Here is a 21399-nt window from a genome sequence, read left to right as displayed (position 1 = left end):
TTCTTCACCATCACCGATCCTGACGACATCAAGGAGTTCCTCGAGGTGATAGGAGTCCCCAGCCGAAGAGACGGGGAGAGAGAGAGAAGCCCCCCCAGAGCACTACGAGCAGACCCGGCGGAAACACCAAGAGTGTCAGAACGAATCGCCAGCCAAAAGACCCAGGGAGCAACAAAGCCTGCCTCACAAGAACAAGATGGCTGACCCGCGTGCTTCAACCAAACCTCCATACCACACTGACCTCTCGCCCCACTTAGTCTATCCCTCCAGCACTACCCTCTCTCAACCCTCCTTCCCACAAGCACCGGGAATTTCCCCCATCCCCCTCCCCCCTAGAACCCAGTCCCCCCCGCCCCCCCCCCACTCTCCCTCCCCCTCCCCCACTCTCCCCCCCCCAAGCCTCCCCTTCCCCCCACTCCCTATTGCCCTCCCCCCACCCCCCACCCCTCACTCCCCCCCCTCCCCTCACTCCCCCCCCCCTATCCTTACCTTGCCCGCCCCGAGCCGAGCCATCCGGAGCCCCAGCACAAGCCAGCAGATGACGGGCCTATCTCCGCTGAGATAGCAAAGTAGATTCATCCGCCAACGGGCCCACCATGGAACGGGGAGAAGTCGCTAACGTCATCAGCTCCGAGGAACGAGTCCCAAGATCAGGACGACAAGGCCCGCACGTGCGCAATGGCGCAATTCCACCGAGGGGGGGGGGGGGGGAAAGGAGGGAAAAAAAAAAAAGAGAAAAAGAAGCCCCCCCCTACCTCTCCCCCTCATACTATTTCTCCCCCCCGGCCATTCATCCCGAAAGCCAGGAGACCCAGCACCGAGGCGCCCGCGTGGACAGGGCCGCCGGCCCCCTGATCTCCTTTTGGTCAAGGGAATCCTCCCTCTCTCCTCCCTCCCAAGCTGAAACCACCAAGAGACAGGTCGTATGAAAATAACACCCTCACCTCCTCCCCCTCACTCCCCCCCCCGACAACCCCTAAAGGTACCGTGGATGTTCACCCAAGCGCCCCTCCCCCCCCTGCCCCCCCCCCGATATACCTGGGACCCTAGAACTGCTGAGGCCCCGATCAATGGCAAGAACTCAATTAACCCCTCATGGGGTCGCGAACTGCCGCATATAGGAGATGCCCTAACAACGTGATATGCAAACCCAAATGTGTGTCCAGATATCTCCCCTTGCCCCCTCCCCCCCGCCCCCTGAAAGAACAGAATTCGCAACCGATATAATGCCTAGTAATGGGCGACAAAGACCCACAGTTGGTTAAAGAATGAGTAATAAACACTCATAACAAGGGTTTACAGCATTCACAAACGGCCAAAAAGATTTCCCATAAGTTGAAAAATGTACCTACGCCTAGAGAGATAAGCCAGCTCCCCCCCCCCACCTACCCCCCTTCCTTGCCTTTCCCCCCCCCTCCTACTCCCCCCGGTTCCCCTTTCAGGATAAGCATTCAGAGCAACGGGCTCTTAAATACAGCATATGCACACCCATACCCGGTCAAAATGTATTTCTCAAATATTGTGAGATTGAAGTTCCTCTCTGACAAAAAAAGAGAAATAACGAGCGAATGAGAGTCTGGAGATAAACATGGTGGTGATTTTCCTTTCTGCGCTTACCTGTGTCTAGCAATGTAACCCATTAGTCTGTACAGTGCACTGCAGTGAAATGTGTAGATGAAATGGAACAGGTCACTAAACCCCAAGCTCTCTCCTCCCCCCCCTCCAACCCCTCCCCCCCCTACCCCCCACCCAGCCCGCCTACTCCACATCCTCTCCCCCCTCCCTTCTCCCCCTCCCCCCCACACTCCTCCTCTTCCCCACTACCCCCCCATCACCCCCCACCCAGCCTGTCTACTTCACAGCCTTTCCCCCCTCCCTCCACTCCCCCCCCCTACCCCACCCCCTCCCCCGCCCCCCCCTTCCCCCTCCCCTCCCCCCCCACCCCGCCCCCCCCTTCCCCCCTCACACACCCCCCCCTCCGCCCCAACCTCCCATCCCCCTCCCCTCAACCTCCTGCCCCCCCCCCCGACTAACACACCGAAAAGAGAACCGCTCTCATTAAAGGTACCCATGATCTCCCCTAGCTTACAAAGAGGAATAACGAGGGAATGAATGTCTGGAGATACACACTGCTGTGATTTTCCTTTTTTCCTTAAGCCTTTGCCTAACAATGTAATCCAGTAATCTGTATATTGTACTGCAATGAAAAGTGTCGATGTAATAAGACGGATCATTAAACCCAAAGCTCTCTTCTCCCCCCTTTCCAACCCCTCACTCCCCTCCCCCCCACCATTCCCCACCCAGCCCGCCTACTCCACATCCTCTCCCCCCTCCCTTCTCCCCCTCCCCCCCCACTCCCCCCCCGTTATCCCACCCCCTCCCCTCCCCCCTTCCCTCCACGCATATACCCTACCCCCCCCCTGTCCCTCCCCCCCCTGCCCAGATAAAGCACAGTAGAAAACCTACACACGTGCTTGGTACCCGAAATCTCACTCCATCGAGGCAATGGCTAAGACAGAGTGAAACAGGCGTCTGATAAGCACTTTAAACACAGGTGCCTAGTAATGCAAACCTATAAAGGACATATCATTACGAAGGGAACTGCGAGGAAATCATGGGAGATATCCCTGATCTCCCCTGCACCCTAACGTCCCATTCCCCTGCCCCACCCTTCTCCTTCCCCTCCCCCCCCCTCACACCCCCCCACCCCACTTTCCCCCCCCCCTCCCCATCCCTCCCCCCCAACCGTCTCACCTCCCCCACCCTTCCCTGTCCTCCCCCACCTCCACAAAGCTCCTCAAACTAGAGAACACAAATCTCTTCCCAAGGCTATACCCAACCTCAATACCCCCCTTCCCCCCCCTCCTCACCCCCACCTGCCAATCTTTAAGTGGAGGGTGCCGGACCTCCAATCCTGGAAGTCTTCCACGACCGACGTCACGGAAAGATCTCCCGGGGACTCCCCCCTCAACCCCTGGACACGAAGGTGCCACAGGGAAAAACAAATGGGCCCTCAGAAAGCCCACTTCTTACTTTCCTTTTGTGTGCCCCCCCCCTTCCCCCTTTCCTCCCCCCGTCCAACTCCCTCCCACCCAACCCCCCCGAGCTCCTCAGGACACAATGACTCACGAACCAAGCTGCGCCCCAACCAACCCCCCCCCCCAATAATAAACAAACCAACCCCCGTCATGGGATAAATACGGGGTCCAGGCCTCTCAATCCTGGAAGCACGACCCCACAATAATGTCATCAATTAAAATCACTTCCCTAAATGTTAAAGGACTCAACTCAACTAAAAAACGTAAGTTAGCACTCCAGGAACTTAAAAAACTCCGGAGCGATATCATATGCTTACAAGAGACACATTTCAACTCTAATGATCCCCCAAACACATTCAAGCAGACCTTTCCCCAGGCCTACTACGCCTCCTCCCAGGTTAAAAAAAGAGGAGTAGCCATTCTAATAAGGAACAGTGTTTCATTTGCCCTCTCCAAGATTAACAGAGATCCAGATGGCCGATACCTGCACATTCAAGGTTCCCTCTCTGGAAACCCTATTTCTATAATAAATATATACGCCCCAAACGAAAATCAAGTTCAATTTATCCAGGTCCTGCTAGACTCCCTTGATCAATCAGCTCTAGCTTCGTTGCTCATAGTTGGCGATTTCAACATGGCCCTATCCCCCGATCAGGATAGAACCACCCAACCGTCCACCCAATATGTAGCCCAGACCCAACAAAAAGCGACAAAACTTAGAGAGGTCTTAAAAAGTTTCTCCCTCATAGATATTTGGAGGGCCCAGCACGTCGGCCAGAGGGACTATACGTTCTTCTCGGCCCCGCACCAATCATACTCGCGGATTGACTATTTCATAGGTTCCACAAATGTCCTCCAGGCGTCCTCCCACTCCAATATAGGACCAATAACGTGGTCTGACCATGCCCCAATAGATTTGACCCTAACTCTCCCGTTTGTGAAACACACCTCCTATAATTGGAAACTTAATGATACCTTACTGAACGACCCCCAAACAGTAGATACGATTCGACACAAACTAAATATGTTCTTTGAACAAAACAAAGGGTCAGTCCCCCTAGCGTCAACACTGTGGGAATCCCACAAAGCTCAAATCAGAGGGGATCTAATCTCCCTAGCATCTTATAAAAAAAAGCAGAAACTAAAAATGCAAAAAGAGCTAACTGAAAAAATAACTACCTTGGAACACCAGCATAAAAAGTCACCCTCCAAGAAACTACTCAGAATACTTGAAAAAACTAGGACCGAACTAAGACAATCCCAATTAGAGGAGGTGGAGAGAAAACTTAAATGGTCCAACCAGAAGTTTTATGACAAAGGCAACAAAGCTGATAAACTATTACAGTAGCATCAAAACTTCGGGCATAAAAACAAGGGGCCAAATTACTAGAATCCACACTAAAGGAGGCCACACCACTTACATCGAAAAAGAAATAGCCCAAGAATTTGCAAAATATTATACAGATCTCTACAATCTCCACCCCCCCAACCAAGACCCAGTAGACGTAGACTATATCTCGCAATTTTTAGCAAGATGTAATCATGTAATCTACCATCTCTCACGGAAGAGGAACTCAAAGCCCTAAATGGTAAGATCACCCAGGAGGAATTGGCACAAGCCATAAGCACCCTTAAGATAGCCAAAACCCCTGGTCCAGACGGTTTCTCAAACGCCTATTATAAAAAATTTAGCATGCCGCTCTCCCCCTTTCTACTCGATATGTTCAACTCTTTCCTAGAAGAAGCCCCGATCCCAGGCACAATTACAGCTGCCAACCTAGCAATTATACACAAGGAAGGAAGGGACCCGCTGCAATGCGGTAGCTACAGACCAATCTCCCTGCTTAACACAGACCTGAAACTCTTTAGCAAGATCCTAGCAAACCGGTTAAACCCTATTCTCCCCAGACTAATTCATATAGACCAAGTGGGATTTGTGTCAGGAAGACAGGCCTCTGACAACACCCGCAAGATTATTAATATCATTGACCACGTGCATCTCAACAAACTTCAAGCCATGATCCTCAGTCTAGACGCCGAGAAGGCCTTTGATCGGATCAAATGGACCTTCCTAGACAAAACCCTGCTCAAATTCGGCTTCTCAGGCCCGTTTCTAGAGGGGGTCAGAGCACTCTACCAGAACCCCACGGCATATTTAAAATTACCAGGAGGACAATCCAGTCCGATCCACATTAGAAACGGAACCAGACAGGGCTGCCCCCTATCCCCCTTGCTATTCGCAATATCAATGGAACCTCTGGCGGCCCAAGTTAGAGCAGACCCGAACATCACAGGTGTAACTATAGCTGACAAAAACTACAAAATATCCCTTTTCGCGGACGACGTCATTCTGACCCTAGCTAACCCACATATCTCCCTGCCCAATCTCCACAAATTATTAGATGAATTTAGTCAGGCCTCAGACTACAAGATAAACAGGGACAAATCTGAGGCACTGAATATATCCCTCCCCGAAGCCACATGGAAACTTCTCCAATCAAACTACAAATATAGATGGAACTTGTCCCATATAAAATACCTAGGAATAAAAATCACTAAAATGTACTCCATGCTATATAAAACAAACTATCCCCCCCTATTTAGTCAAATCAAGAGAGACCTAGAGACATGGAATACATACCAGATCTCCTGGTTCGGCAGAATCGTCTCCGCTAAAATGAATATCCTTCCCCGACTGTTATACTATTTCCAAACCCTCCCAATCCCAATACCGATAGCCGACCTAAAGGATATTCAAAAGCAAATAATGCAATTTATATGGAAGTATCGGAAACCCCGAGTCCCGAGGTCAGTGCTCTTAGCAGCTAAAACGAGGGGTGGACTAGGGGTACCAGATGTGGTCAGATATTACCACGCGACCCAGCTCAGACAAGCAGTAGTCTGGAACAGCCCCCCGAGTACAACCTGCTGGTTAGAAATGGAGGCTAGCTACATATACCCTCTCCCCCTCCCTATATTGCTATGGTCCCCAGAATATAAAGGAAAACCTCCCCAGAAATTTGAGTTAGGAGCAATGAAATGCACGTGGTCTATCTGGTCAAAAAACAGAGGGAAATATGGCCTAACTTCTCCCCCCTCCCAACTCACCCCCATACTTGGGAACCCTGAATTCCCTCCGGGATGCACCCAAGCCCAAATCGGTCTATTTCAGGACCTTCATATTAGCACGGTAGCGGATCTGCTGGAGAATAATGAAGCTCTGTCCTTCCAGGAGCTCAAAAACAAATTAGCGGCCCCCCACCTCCCCATTTTTGCATTCCTACAGCTACGACACTTTCTCAGAGCTCTGTCCGCGTCCTCAAAATTCCCCCCTATAACCAAATTTGAGTCCCTCTGCCAAGTGAGAGAATACCAGAAGGGACTAATTACGTCAATTTACAGAATAATCGAAAATTCCCTCCCCTCGCCCACACATGCCTATATGCAAAAATGGTGTATAGACCTGGGCGTACACCTAGACCTCGAGGAGTGGGAGGACATCTGGGAGGCAGCCCCCAAAACTTCAATCTGCACAGTAACAAAAGAAAACATATACAAAATACTATTTCAATGGTACCTGACCCCGAGTAGATTGAGCCAGATCTTCCCCGGCGCATCGTACCTGTGCTGGAGGGGATGTGGACAGAAAGGGGACATGGCCCACATACTGCACCGACACACTTTATTCGAGCAAATACCCAGTATGTACCTGGCAGATACCTGGAATGCGCCGCTCCTCACCTCTGAAAAGCCCCGTTGCGTTTGCCTTCCCAGCCTGGGTTCATGCCTGGCTGATGGGCGGCTGATCTGTTAAATGATAATGATTAGGATTTAATAGGCTGCAATGCTTCGCGTGTCTACCAGATGGCATAAATTCATGAATTGTAATGCAGTATATATATATATACTGTGCAGTATTGCAGCCAGCGGGAATAAAATGCTTCAATCCCTGCCTGGAAAATAACCCAATGCACTCGGGCAGAAAACAGTCACAAACCTCAATACACCCGGGTATACCCGAATTCGTGGGACTAGCCGAGCTTGAATAAAGTGTGTCGCCAGTGTATGGTGGACATGCCCCGAAATCCAGAAATTCTGGACTAGAATCCAGAGCTTGCTAGACGAGACCCTAGGCCTGGAGGTCCCGCTGGACCCTCTGACATACGTGCTGGGCAGCCCAATGGAGGACATCCCGGCCCCCGAGGCCAGACTGATGTCGGCCATACTCACGGCCGCGAGATGTACAGTTGCAGCAGCCTGGAAACAACTGAAAGCACCCTCACGAAGGACAGTAGTAAACAGAATAAACCTAGTCATGAGCATGGAAAGGCTAACAGCAATGCTCAGGCAAAAAATGCCACAATTCCACAACACCTGGGAACCATGGATAAGTCTAGGAATCTCGACACCAGACTAGACCCAACTACATAAAATAACCCATCTCCCCTCACTTACCCCCCGGCACTGACAATAAGAGAGGAACTCCCCAACGCTCCCCCCCCCCCTCCTCCGACCCTCCCCGAAACTTGCCCCCCCAACCCATCTTTTGTCGTTCCCATCTATCCCCCCCCCAACCTGAGTCTCCCCCTACCCATCTCTTTTTTGACATAAAACTGAGAAAAGGCTTTATTGAGACTGTCTCCATAGAACACAACCAAGTCAACTTAATCCTATCCGATTGTTAAATACTGTACTGATTGTAACCCCTGAATGTACCAACTTTTATCTGTCTCCAATAAAGGAAAAAAGATTGTTAAAAAAAAAAAAAGGCGCTATCAGACTTTGGAAAAATCTCTGGATATAAAATGAACAGCGACAAGTCACAGTCTTTTAATCTGAATCTTTCGGATCCAGAGATAAAATTACCAAAACTGAATTTCAGCTACAGATGGAGTTCCTCACATATTAAATATCTGGGAGTAAATGTGTCTAGGAACTACCACTCCCTATATCAAGGCAACTATCCACCATTGTTTGATAAGATTAAAAGGGATCTGGCAAAGTGGGAAGGATATCAGGTGTCATGGATTGGGAGAATAGTATCAGTCAAGATGAATATACTCCCTAGGTTATTATATCATTTCCAGACTCTCCCAGTCCGGATACCGGGATCCGAACTGAAAAACTTCCCAAATAGAATATTTAATTTTATTTGGCAAGGTAAAAGGCCTAGAACAGCTAGATCGGTGATGATGGCTTTAAAGACAAGAGGAGGTTTGGGTGTCCCAGATATCTCGAAATACTACCAAGCTGCCCAACTAAGGCAGGTGGTGATGTGGAACGCTGATCCAACACAATATTGTTGGTTAGCCATAGAATCCCAATATGCTAGAACGTCTTCTCTGCCAGTGTACCTATGGGCACTGGCTAAGGAGGTGTACGCCAAAATGTTTGAGCTAGATCCGACGAGATTTACCTGTGAGAGTTGGAGCAAGTCTAAGGGCAAATTTAATCTTGTGTATCCCGTTTTGCAACTCACTCCGCTTTTTAATAATCCCAATTTCCCCCCAGGCTGTGATTATAAACAATTCGACCAAATTAAAGCTAAACATATTAGAGTAGTTGCCGACCTAGTGCATAAAGGAAAACTTTCTAGTTTCCAAGAGTTCCTAACTAGGTATGAGGCACCAGACCTTAGTATGCTTAAATATCTACAGATCAGAATTTTTTTCCAAAAATGTCCCCAAAATTAGAATTTACTCCCTTCACAAGTTTTGAAGCACTATGTAGGAGAGGTAAGTGGTGTTTATGGTGCATCACCATAGATGGCTCATTAGTATACTGATAATTCCATATACCATAATGGATCCAGGTTCAGGGACATAGAGTATAATCCACCTTGAGAGAGTCCTTTACGGACGAAACGCGTAGGTGCGCTCCTACCATTGTTCTGTTTTGCACTGACCATTAAAGTACTCTTTTAATACTCATCCCTGCTTGGAGTTACCCTCATTTTGGCGATCCACTAGCTGGTATGCTGCCAAGAAACGCTGCTGTGCTCCTCTACATCTCTGCTGCCTATGTAGGAGAGGTAGTTATCAAAAAGGTTTGATAACTAGAATAAAAGCCAGTTTGGAGGCCTTGGTCAATTCACATGATCATGACTGCATGCTCAAATGGGCAGCGGATTTGAAAATAGAAATTGACAGGGATGATTGGGAGGATATATGGGAGTTTGCTGCAAAAACTTCCATATGCACAGCAACTAAAAAAAATATATATAAAATTTTATTCATTGGTACCTCACGCCATGGCGGCTGAAGCAAATCTACCCTGTGGTGTCTGATCTGTGCTGGAGGGGTTGTGGGCAGAGAAGCGATATGGTCCACATTTGGTGGACGTGTCCGGCAATAGAAATATTGGATCGTTATCCAATCTATTAAAAAAAGAAATAACGGATGTGTCCATTTCTATGGACCCACTGACTATTTTGTTGGCTAAACCAGTTGAAGATATTGGCTGCCCGCCTTCTTGCGCCCTACCTGATCCCTCCTGAGCCTGCCTGCGCCCCCACTGTGAAGAGAGGGTCTGATCAGAGCTGTGGTCTGAATAAGAGCTTTCTGAGTAGGAGCTATCTTCATGTCATGTGTTTCAGCCTGCGTTCCATCTGGATCCAAGATGGCCGCCTCCCATTTCAGTTAAAGACACAGCTTCCCTAAAAAAAAAAACCACAGCCAGATCCTAAGTTGTCTATGACAATACTGAATGTTGATGATCCATTAAAAATGTGCTAAAGGGATGGGTTTCCGATGATGTCATCAGGAATGGGGGTGTAGGAGGGGAGCTCCGCAGACCCACCGGCTAAAACTTAATAAATAACGCTCCCAAACCAGAAATTCAAGGCTCAAAAACATACCCCCATTACTTGGAGAGATCGGAGCATGTCCAAACACACAAAGAAGCCCGCAGCACCGGCGGTGTCACGGTTCTTCTCCCCGACACAGAAGAGTCCAGCAAACCAAGAGGGTGGCAGACCACGAGGCTCACAAGAGCCGCAAGCAGCTCTAAATATGGGTACGAAAGCCCATGCAACTCTTGAAATGGAGATAGAGGAACCGATCACCCGATCCTACCTGGAGAGCCTATTCTCCACCATGCATGTCAAGCTCCAAACATCCCTGCAGGCAGAAATCAAAGCAGCAGTAGCGGAGATTAAACAGGAGATGTCTGGCCTAACAGAGAGGACAACGACTCTGGAAGGTGGACTGGAGGAGTCCCTGGCAAGAAAAACAGCAGCCGAGGAAGAAATCATCCGGCTAGGAGAGGAGATCTCCCGTCTCAAAGACGGACAGGAAGACCAAGAAAATAGGGACAGGCGCCAGAATCTGCGCATAAGAAATGTGCCGGAGACGGTCTTACCTGGCCAGCTTCGTCCCTATCTTGCGGAACTGTTCACATCGCTCTGCGGCCCGCTAGAGGACATGGACCTAGAGATGGATAGGGCCCACCGGCCGGTAGCTCCCAGATCAGAAGATCCCAACCGGCGACGCGATGTAATCATAAGATTACACAGCTATACAGTAAAGGAGAAGATCATCACCGCCTGCAGAGGGAAAGAGTCACTACCTGTCCAAAATGAAACTCTCCAAATTTTCAACGACCTGTCACGGATAACAGTCGACCGAAGGAGAGAAATGAAGCCCTTGACCTCATTCCTCCGGGAGGAGGTGAAGTACCGCTGGGGCTTTCCGTTCAAGCTTACGGTAAGCTATGACGGCAAATTCCTAACCATCCGCCGCCCTGAGGACATGGCCCCATTCGTGAAAGCCCTGGGTCTGACCCCGCCGCTTTCCTGGACAACGGAGCAACTACAAGACCCACCGCACCGGGAGGACGCGGAACCACGCAGCACCCGTCCCTCGAGGAGAACGGCGGCGCCAAGGCAGTCTAAGAACAGATGAGAAGCACCGTAGTCCACAGCGAAGACGGGAGCACATGACGGCTCAAGAACCACACCAGACCCAGCCAGACACATAGCTTCTGAATCCGACCCCTGACGATCGGAGGCAACCCACAGCTGAAGCTACTATAACTTTTGACGCTGACCGAATGGCAGTTGAAGAGTGCTGAGGTCCGGCTGGGCTTTAGGGGTTGGCGGGGGGAATAGGAGGGGAGCGCGATGCTCCGACAACAGCACTGCGATCTACTAACTGTAAGTAGCAAAATTTAATCTGTATAAGGCCCGGGTACAGGACTATGGACCCCAGGCTCGGTTCGCACGACTGTTGCTACCCTCCCCACCCCCCGGACTAGGAAATACTAGTTAACTGGGAAGCTGCCTAATGAGCCCTGCACAAGACAGGAAGCCCAAATGACTTCGATAATGGAAGCAGCGGCAGTGACACTATTACAGTAACTGGCAGTCTAGATTAGCAGGCCACATGGATCTAGTGCTAAGCCGTCCCTATGCCACAGTTGAGTTATGTAAAAAAAAAAAAACCTGTTCCTCAGTTGATGAATGTTGAAGTTGAGAAAAGTTGTATGTGTTATAATATAATGTACTCCCTTTTCTCTCCCCCCCTTCCCCCTCCCCCCCTCACGCTCCAAAGCCCATAAGCCTGCCCTTCCGCCGCAGAAGATATGGCCGCATGGCCCCATACTAATGATGCTGCCTGCAGTAATAAAATACGTTGTCAAACCCTCTGAGGAAGGCACACGGCGGGCCACATAGATCAAATAGAAATGTCATAAGGATCCTCGGATATTAACTTCACTAAATGTAAGAGCCCCATCCCTCCCCCCCTCTTCCCCGACCAGCAAGCGTAGGAAGAATTCCGTTTATGTTCAGCATGATACCTAAAAACATTAATGAAATGTGCTGTTGTGTTACCTGTCAACCCAGGTCTCCCCCTCCCCCCTATCTCCCCACCCCCCCCCCCATCTCCCCCCCTTTTCCCAGGTCCAAAACCTATAAGCTTGACCGACTGACAAAAAGAGAGGTTATAATGCTTTTCATGTACTGAGCTTGTTAAGAGTTGTTCTCACGTTTATTACACTGGTTTTAAGGATTGTCAGAAAGATCTCCATGTTATGGCTATGCTAGGAGTTTTCCCTCCCCTCCCCACGCTTTCCCCATGTCCAAAACCTATAAGCTTGACCGTAGTGGGTGAGGGATATTATCCCAATATTCAGGGCTCTGCTGTCCTAGGAACATACATGCATATTCAGAGTAATAAAATATGTAACCAAGGCATTAGAGCATGTATAAGAGCTAAGGAGACTCATTAGGATGATATAAACATAGGAGTGTACTAGTTACGCTGGACGGCTAACACAGATCTCTATATATACCATAAAGGTCCTGTATAGACCCCCAGCAAAACAAAAGTACATACCAATCAAACGATCAATTTGAGGAACTCCCTTGAAGCACAGCTCAGTCCTTGATTAGTGGGTGCGTCATGCCAGACGTAATTGCAGAGAGTAGTCCCATAGGGTACAGTGGCGGAGCACAACCGTGCAAACAATGGGGGCTGCAAACCAGTATCGGATATAAAAAGGTTTATTAAGTGGTCAAAAGGAGTACATAGTAACTCTGACGCGTTTCGGGACCTGCATCCCTTTGACCCCTTTCCCCCCCTCCCATTTCCCCCCCTCCCCCCCCCCTCTTAAACTAAGGTAGAGCTTACACCAATCCCGGCCATACTTATTGGAGGTCCTTAGCTGACCTCGTCCCACTTTGCCTCTTGCTGCTGACCCTGTCCCAGCAGCCTATTCCCCCCCCCCTCTCGACCTTCCCTGCCCTCCTCCCACCCAACCCCTCGTCGGGCGGGCCTGACACCCATACTCAAACAGCACCATCAAGAAGCGTTAAAAAGGTTCTCTGAACCAACGAACCAGGATCTCCCCGGTGGGAAGGGCGAGACCCCGATGGACACTAAACTCTCTCGCCCAAATGGCTAGTCAGTCCGCAATTAAACTTGTATCACTAAACGTAAAGGGCCTGAATAATAATAGAAAAAGACGACTGGCGCTCCAAGAGCTGAAAAAGTCCAAGGGAGATATCATCTTCCTCCAAGAGACGCACTTTACATCCCAAGAGCTGCCCAAATTGATTAGCAATGTATTCCCTACGGGTTTCTTCTCGTCATTTAACAGTAAAAAGCGGGGAGTAGCGATCCTGCTCCGACAAGGAACCCCATTCAATATCACCAAAACCACTTCAGACCCAGAGGGTAGATTTCTAATGGTATATGGCTCACTGGCTGGCTCGCCGGTCGCTCTGATCAACATCTACGCGCCAACTGATAATCAAACGGAATTCCTGAAAGCAGTGTTAGAAAAGGTTGACCCTACCTACCTATCTTCGTTGATTGTGGGCGGAGACTTTACTGTAATATGGCCATAAACTCTGCGGAGGACAGAACCTCAGGCCAACAAGGCCAACACAGAGCTCCACCTCAGAGGATGGAGAAACAATTTAAAACAATCACCAAGGAATATTCCTTAATGGACATCTGGAGAATCCAACACCAGGGCCAAAAAGATTACACATTCTATTCCGCACCCCACCAGTCATACTCTCGTATAGACTATTTTTTTGCTACCAAATATATCCTGGAAGCCTGCACAAATTCGGACTTAGGCCCCATTACATGGTCAGATCACGCCCCCATCACATTAACCCTATCCACCCCATTTCATAAATTAACCGCCTACACTTGGAAGCTGAACGACTCCCTACTGAACCACCCGGAGGTAGAAAAAGAAATTAAAAAGGCTCTTAGGGAGTACTTCGCTCTCAACTGGGGCATAGTAGACTCTCCGGCGGTTCTGTGGGAAGCCCATAGGGCAGCAATTAGGGGAACTTTTATTTCAATTGCATCCCACAGAAAGGCCAAGGTGAAATTAATAACAGATCTGACAACTAAAATAATTATACATATATAAGGAGACAAAGGATGCTCCTAAAAAGATTAAGTAACCGCTCCCAACACTGTGGGAGGACAATTATCACTAAAATGCCCTAGGGCAAAAATAATAAATGATTTATTGATATTCAGAAGTCGACGCAGTAACACACACTCAAAATAACCATAAAAACAATTAAAACATAAATCACGGGTGAGGCTGAACCTTGAGAAAGCGCCAGCCCCTTATGCGCGAAACGATCGTCGGCATGACGTCACCACGTTGACGTCGTGTAGGAGGAGTCACGGGTGAGACTGTTCCTGGTAGTTTGTGTGGGGTTGTTCGAGTTGTTAACTGCCTAGCAGAGGTAGTTTATGCATATATCAGGTCCGGTTTTTGATGCACATGCCGCGGTTCATTTATATAATGTGGTATAATGTGCACTAATGATTTACTGAATCATTGATCATGTGACCTAGTACCTATATAGGTTTTGTGATATATGACAGTGGCACATTTATTTGCATTCACTACTCTGCATGCATCACTACCTACTGTCAGTGTGATATCCAACTACTGTATTGATACTGAGCAGATCAATCACAGCATGCAATGATTAGTGCAACCTCCACCATACCCTGAGACCAGAGGCTCTAGCATTCTCTATTGCCTATCATTTGTATTTACCATTGTGTCTCACACTACCACCTGGTACTGGTAAGGGGACATACACTAATATTTGGGAATTCATCTTATAATAATATCCCCTTACCCTGCCTCACCCGTGATTTATGTTTTAATTGTTTTTATGGTTATTTTGAGTGTGTGTTACTGCGTCGACTTCTGAATATCAATAAATCATTTATTATTTTTGCCTTTGGGCATTTTAGTGGTAATTGTCCTCCCACAGTGTTGGGAGCGGTTACTTAATTGTACCCTTATAGCCTTACCATTACTCTAGTGGGTTACTATACCTGTGGACTATTTTCGGCTTTGCTGTGCATTAAAGTGGGATCTTTTTAGGAGCATCCTTTGTCTCCTTATATATGTATGTCTGTCATCCCTATCATAGAGTTGGTATTCAATATTGAGGTGAGCGGTATGTCACTAGCTGTTACAACTAAAATAATTAAGCTGGAACAACAGCACAAACCCAACCCCTCGAAAAAGATTTATAAAACCTTGACCGCAGCCAGGAATGAGCTAAAACAAGCCCAAATGGAAGAAGTAAAGTAGAAAAAGCTCTTACATGAACTTGTCAGAAATACTATGACAAGGGCAATAAGGCTGACAGACTTTTGGCGAGCAAACTAAGAGGTATACAGAAGCGTTCCCAGATCACAGCGATAAAAAATTAATCGTGAGAAATAATCTATAACGAACAGAAAATAGCGGAGGAATTTACCACATTTTATATTAAACTTTATAACCTCAAGGCTCAGGGTGGGAACACGGGGACACCAAGTTCCAAAAGGCGCTATCAGGGAGACTTCCTGTGACGTCACGAGGAATGGCTGCCTGAGAGACTTGCTCCAGGGCCCCTCCAACGAATAAACTAAGATACAGCATTAAAATAAACAAATCCCCCCCCAAACCTCACAGCCCAGAACCCCAAAGACTAGCTGCGCACAGGACTCACCTTTTCCTGACATTTGGAGTGGGCTTGCCGGCGCTCTGAGAGGCCTCCTGGGAGCCCCGACCCCCGGTGGAAGTCGCCCCCTGCCAGACACACAAAATCGGAGGAGCCGTCGGGAGAAGCGGAGCGGGAGGTAGGAGGGGCGGTGGAGCTAAGCTCCGAGTGTCCCGCGGTGCCCGATCTCCCTGTGGTGTTCGGGGAAACCCCCCTCCCCCCGTGAGCGGTGACTGAGGCGCGTCTGCGGCAGCCTCCCATAGCCCCACGAGGAAGCCTGAGCAGCAACACTCCGCTGCGGTCCCCGCGTGCCCCCCCCCCCCGAGACAATCAATAAATTTACCTCCATACCCTATCAGGCGATCCCGGCAGGGGAGAGCACAGGGAGAGTACCCTCTCACTGAAGGTACTGCTGGTCCCACCACGTGGCTGCAGAGGAGGAAGCGGCCATCTTAAAGGAATATCTCCCCTTAAAGGGGTACACGGCTGCCTGTCCCAATTGCCAAAAATTTGGCCCTACTGCCTGAGCCTCAGAGTGCCACAACCCACCATCCTCCGTGAATGGACGGGTAAAAGGAGAACTCCCGACACCCTCCCCAGAACGCTATTAGAACAGCACTCCAAACCGAACGAATTTCCCCCAAAAGTGTTTAACAGCCTCCCTAAGGTACCCAGGCATGACGGGGAGGAACCAAAGGAAATCGCAGAACCCCGTAACTAAGTTCTTCCACCCAGCACAGAGACAGATGGAGCTGGCAGCAAACATCCAGGATGGCGACGAAGAACACGAGGACGCCGCGGAGGCGGCCGATATGCCCCAGCACAGTCCTGCACAACAGCAAGAGCTCAACCCGGCTTTCTTTGAAGCCCTACTCCTCAGAATGCGGAAAGGTTTCACTCAAGACCTCGAGAAGGTTTTAAGGGACATTAGAGAGGATGTGAATAAATTGAACTCACGGGCAGACGAAGTGGAGGTGAAAATGGCAACGATAGCAGACTCCCACTCAAACTTGGAGGATGACATGGCGCGAATGGGCCACGAAATTGCCGAGCTAAAATCCACCATTGAAGACCACGAAAATAGGGACCACAGGCAGAACCTGCGGTTCAGAGGTATCCCCGAGACGGTCCCCCCAGAATCACTAAGAAGACGTTTTTGAGGTAAGTTGGTAAAGCTGGTACCTGACCTCACAGAACACGAGCTCCAACTCGACAGGGCGCACAGAGCCCTTGGCCCTAAATCGCCAGACCCAAAGCGCCCAAGGGATGTCATTATGAAGTTCCACACATACACGGCGAAAGAAAAGATCTCTGCAGCTGCGAGAAGGGACGGTGGCATCAAAATGGATACTTACACGATTCAAGTATTCAACGACCTCTCCAGATGGACCGTCCTGAAAAGACAAGGGATGAAACCCCTCATGGCAATTCTCAGGGATCGCGGAATCCCCTACCGCTGGGGCTTCCCCTTCAAGCTCGTTGTCCCGAGGAACGGGCGGTTCTTCACCATCACCGATCCTGACGACATCAAGGAGTTCCTCGAGGCGATAGGAGTCCCCAGCCGAAGAGACGGGGAGAGAGAGAGAAGCCCCCCCAGAGCACTACGAGCAGACCCGGCGGAAACACCAAGAGTGTCAGAACGAATCGCCAGCCAAAAGACCCAGGGAGCAACAAAGCCTGCCTCGCAAGAACAAGATGGCTGACCCGCGTGCTTCAACCAAACCTCCATACCACACTGACCTCTCGCCCCACTTAGTCTATCCCTCCAGCACTACCCTCTCTCAACCCTCCTTCCCACAAGCACCGGGAATTTCCCCCATCCCCCTCCCCCCCTAGAACCCAGTCCCCCCCGCCCCCCCTCCCCCACTCTCCCCCCCCCAAGCCTCCCTTTCCCCCCCTCCCTATTGCCCTCCCCCCCCCTCCCCTCACTCCCCCCCCCTCCCCTATCCTTACCTTGCCCGCCCCGAGCCGACCCATCCGGAGCCCCAGCACAAGCCAGCAGATGACGGGCCTATCTCCGCAGAGATAGCAAAGTAGATTCATCCGCCAACGGGCCCACCATGGGACGGGGAGAAGTCGCTAACGTCATCAGCTCCGAGGAACGAGTCCCAAGATCAGGACGACAAGGCCCGCACGTGCGCAATGGCGCAATTCCACCGAGGGGGGGGGGGGGGGGAAAGGAGGGGGAAAAAAAAGAGAAAAAGAAGCCCCCCCCCCTACCTCCCCCCCTCATACTATTTCTCCCCCCCGGCCATTCATCCCGAAAGCCAGGAGACCCAGCACCGAGGCGCCCGCGTGGACAGGGCCGCCGGCCCCCTGATCTCCTTTTGGTCAAGGGAATCCTCCCCCTCTCCTCCCTCCCAAGCTGAAACCACCAAGAGACAGGTCATATGAAAATAACACCCTCACCTCCTCCCCCTCACTCCCCCCCCCCGACAACCCCTAAAGGTACCGTGGATGTTCACCCAAGCGCCCCTCCCCCCCCCCCCGATATACCTGGGACCCTAGAACTGCTGAGGCCCCGATCAATGGCAAGAACTCAATTAACCCCTCATGGGGTCGCGAACTGCCGCATATAGGAGATGCCTTAACAACGTGATATGCAAACCCAAATGTGTGTCCAGATATCTCCCCTTGCCCCCTCTCCCCCGCCCCCTGAAAGAACAGAATTCGCAACCGATATAATGCCTAGTAATGGCGACAAAGACCCACAGTTGGTTAAAGAATGAGTAATAAACACTCATAACAAGGGTTTACAGCATTCACAAACGGCCAAAAAGATTTCCCATAAGTTGAAAAATTTACCTACGCCTAGAGAGATAAGCCAGCTCCCCCCCCCCACCTACCCCCCTTCCTTGCCTTCCCCCCCCCCCCCTCCTACTCCCCCCGGTTCCCCTTTCAGGATAAGAGGAGGGGAGAAACAAGGACATTGGAGCACAGCAAAAAGACAGGCTGGCGGCAGTGACTGCGTGCAAAAGCTTTATTCCGGCAACATTGCCATTAAAAACAGGACAGGTTCTCTGACGCGTTTCGTCTAAGAGACTTTTTCAAAGAGTGCTATACTGCAGCCAGGGATGTTCCTTAAATACCCACAGACACCCACGTGATCAATTAGAAATCCCCGCCCCTGGCCGGTAATTTACAGGCCACTGGATAATTATGTAAATTAGAAGGGTGCTGCCCATCAAATCCAATGGAGGGGAGTTTTAACCATATGGTTCCTGAATACATTATGGGAAACTAATACTGTAAGGGTAGCAGGTCTATCCTCTGGCTGCCATAGCAAACTGATATGTGGAGAACATAACATGACATTTAATCTTATTTAAAATATATACATATTAATATACATTAATAGGTAATGCATCATCTGATAATATTAAGCATATTTAGAATGACCATTTAGCTTGCAAGAGATTATCCTAGAGAGCTAGATGTACTTAATTCACCTATTATGCATAAAAATAATACAAAACAAAAAACATGTTTAAGACATGTCACAAATCTAAACATTAAAAAATAAAATAAGAACAGCCACACAGAGAGAATATATAAATTGTCACATCATCCTATATGAAAATTCAGGCATCAGACAATGATGGATACATAGAAGACTGACACTGTTGCATTCTATTTTGCATTCTATTTTGTATCGTAGCAACAGACCACCCAATAATTTTGGGCATAGCCTCATATTATTGTGATACAGAAGATTATATTAGTACAGCCAAAGTTATAACAATAATTTTTTAAAACAATAATTTTGAAGCCTCTAAAAACAATAAAGGCAAGAAAGCAAAAGAGCAGCAGAACAACGGCAGAGAAATATCATAAGTACCGGTCTTATATTCAAACACCTAATATATAATTTTCCCTTTTTTGTTTCAATATTTCAGATTTTAGTATTTTAGTATTTTAGTAGACCCTAGGTACTTCAACCAGGGGACAAACAGTTCATCAGCCCATATATACATATATCTCTCTCTATTCAGCAAACAGTTGACTGTGATACACAGGTCTAGCAGTCTATAAAAAAATGGGACAGCTCCCAATCCACATTTAGACCTTGTGGGTGGAGACTGTCCGTACAAAAGATCCATGACATCTCTTTTTGGTTCAATATCTTAAGTCTATTACCACCCCTTATCATATTAGGGACATGTTCAAGTCCCAAAAGGAAAAGCCATGTAGGCCACCTTGTCGACAGGAGGAAAAGTGTCGAGAGACCGGGTGCAACAAGTCCTTTTTCTTAATTAGCCGTACATGTTCCTGTATTCTCGTTTTTAGCGCTCTAATTGTACGGCCAATATAGGTCTTGTTGCATCCGCATTTGATCATGTAGACCACATGACTACTGTTGCAGTTGATGAACATATGTATGGGTTTTTTAATCTTTGGTTTTAGACAATCAATTACCTTAGTTGGTCTAGCATACTGGCACACATTATACCGTCCACATGGGAAGAACCCTTTAGGTATATTACTAATTTTTTCCACACTTTGGGATGAAAAGAGACTGGGTGACAAATAAGATGACAAAGGTTTTGCTCTACGAAAGACCAATTTGGGCCTTTCCTTTGTGATGTTTCCTAGGTCACAGTCTAGTTTAAGTGTTTCCCAGTGTCTGGCTATAATGGACCTAATGTCATTTGATTGACGGCTCTGTCTGGTGATAAACAGGGGTACATTTTGGATGCGATCTCCCTTATTCCCTTTTGTTCTTGATAGAAGCTCCTCCCTTGACAATGCTTTAACTATAGTAAATGTTTTCACTAGATCCTCTTCAGGATACCCTCTGTCCTTGAATCTGTTAATCATTAGATTTGCCTGGTTGATGAAATTTTCATCGGTTGAACACAACCTTCTGAGGCGCATAAGTTGCCCCTTTGGTATACCTTTCTTGAGGGGCAATGGGTGATTACTATTCGCCATAAGGTAAGTGTTCCTGGAGTTGGGCTTCCTGTACACGTCAGTCTGAATCTCTCCCATTAAATCAACATAAATAAGGATATCCAAAAAGTGTATTTGATTACTACTGTGCTCATGTGTAAAGTGTAGGTTATAATTATTAGAATTTAAAGACTGGATAAAAAGCTCCAGAGTGTGAGTGTCACCCTCCCAAATCAAAAACAGATCGTCGATATAGCGGCGATAAAACAAAATGTGTTTCCTAAATAAATTTAAATCGCTATAAATAAATAGTGATTCCCAAAACCCCATGAAAAGATTCGCATAAGAGGGTGCAAAAGACGTACCCATTGCAGTGCCAGTGAGTTGCAAATAAAATTGTGAATCATAGCTAAAGTAGTTGTGCGTGAGCAGAAATGTGATAGATTCAATTAAAAAAATACAAAGTGCAGGGGAGAGATCAGATTTGTTAAGAAAGTGCTGTACAGCCTCTATGCCCTGCCTGTGGTCTATGATGGAGTACAATGACTTCACATCCATAGTCACCCAGACACAGTTGGTAGTCCAATTTATTGTTTGTAAGTCTTCAATTAAATGTCTGGAATCTTTAGTGTAAGAGGGCAGGCTGAGCACTAGAGGCTGTAGAAAAAAATCAACATAACGTGATAAAGCATCTCCCAAAGATCCAATACCTGACACAATTGGCCTACCTGGAGGTTGCGTCAGGGTTTTATGGATCTTTGGGAGATGATAAAAAATAGGTATAATTGGGTCTGGTGTGTACAGGAAGCCCAACTCCTTAGGATCCAAAATATAGAGGACTTCACCCAATTCCAGGTGTGACCTAAGCTGGACGAGGTATCTTTGAGTAGGGTCTGAGGGAAGTTTTTTATATGTAACAACGTCTCCTAGCTGTCTGAGAGCTTCCTTGTTATAATCTTCCGAGGACTGAACAACAATTGCTCCTCCCTT

Source organism: Ascaphus truei, chromosome 4, assembly GCF_040206685.1.
Source record: "Ascaphus truei isolate aAscTru1 chromosome 4, aAscTru1.hap1, whole genome shotgun sequence".
Lineage (NCBI taxonomy): Eukaryota > Metazoa > Chordata > Amphibia > Anura > Ascaphidae > Ascaphus > Ascaphus truei.
This window is presented reverse-complemented; position numbering follows the sequence as displayed.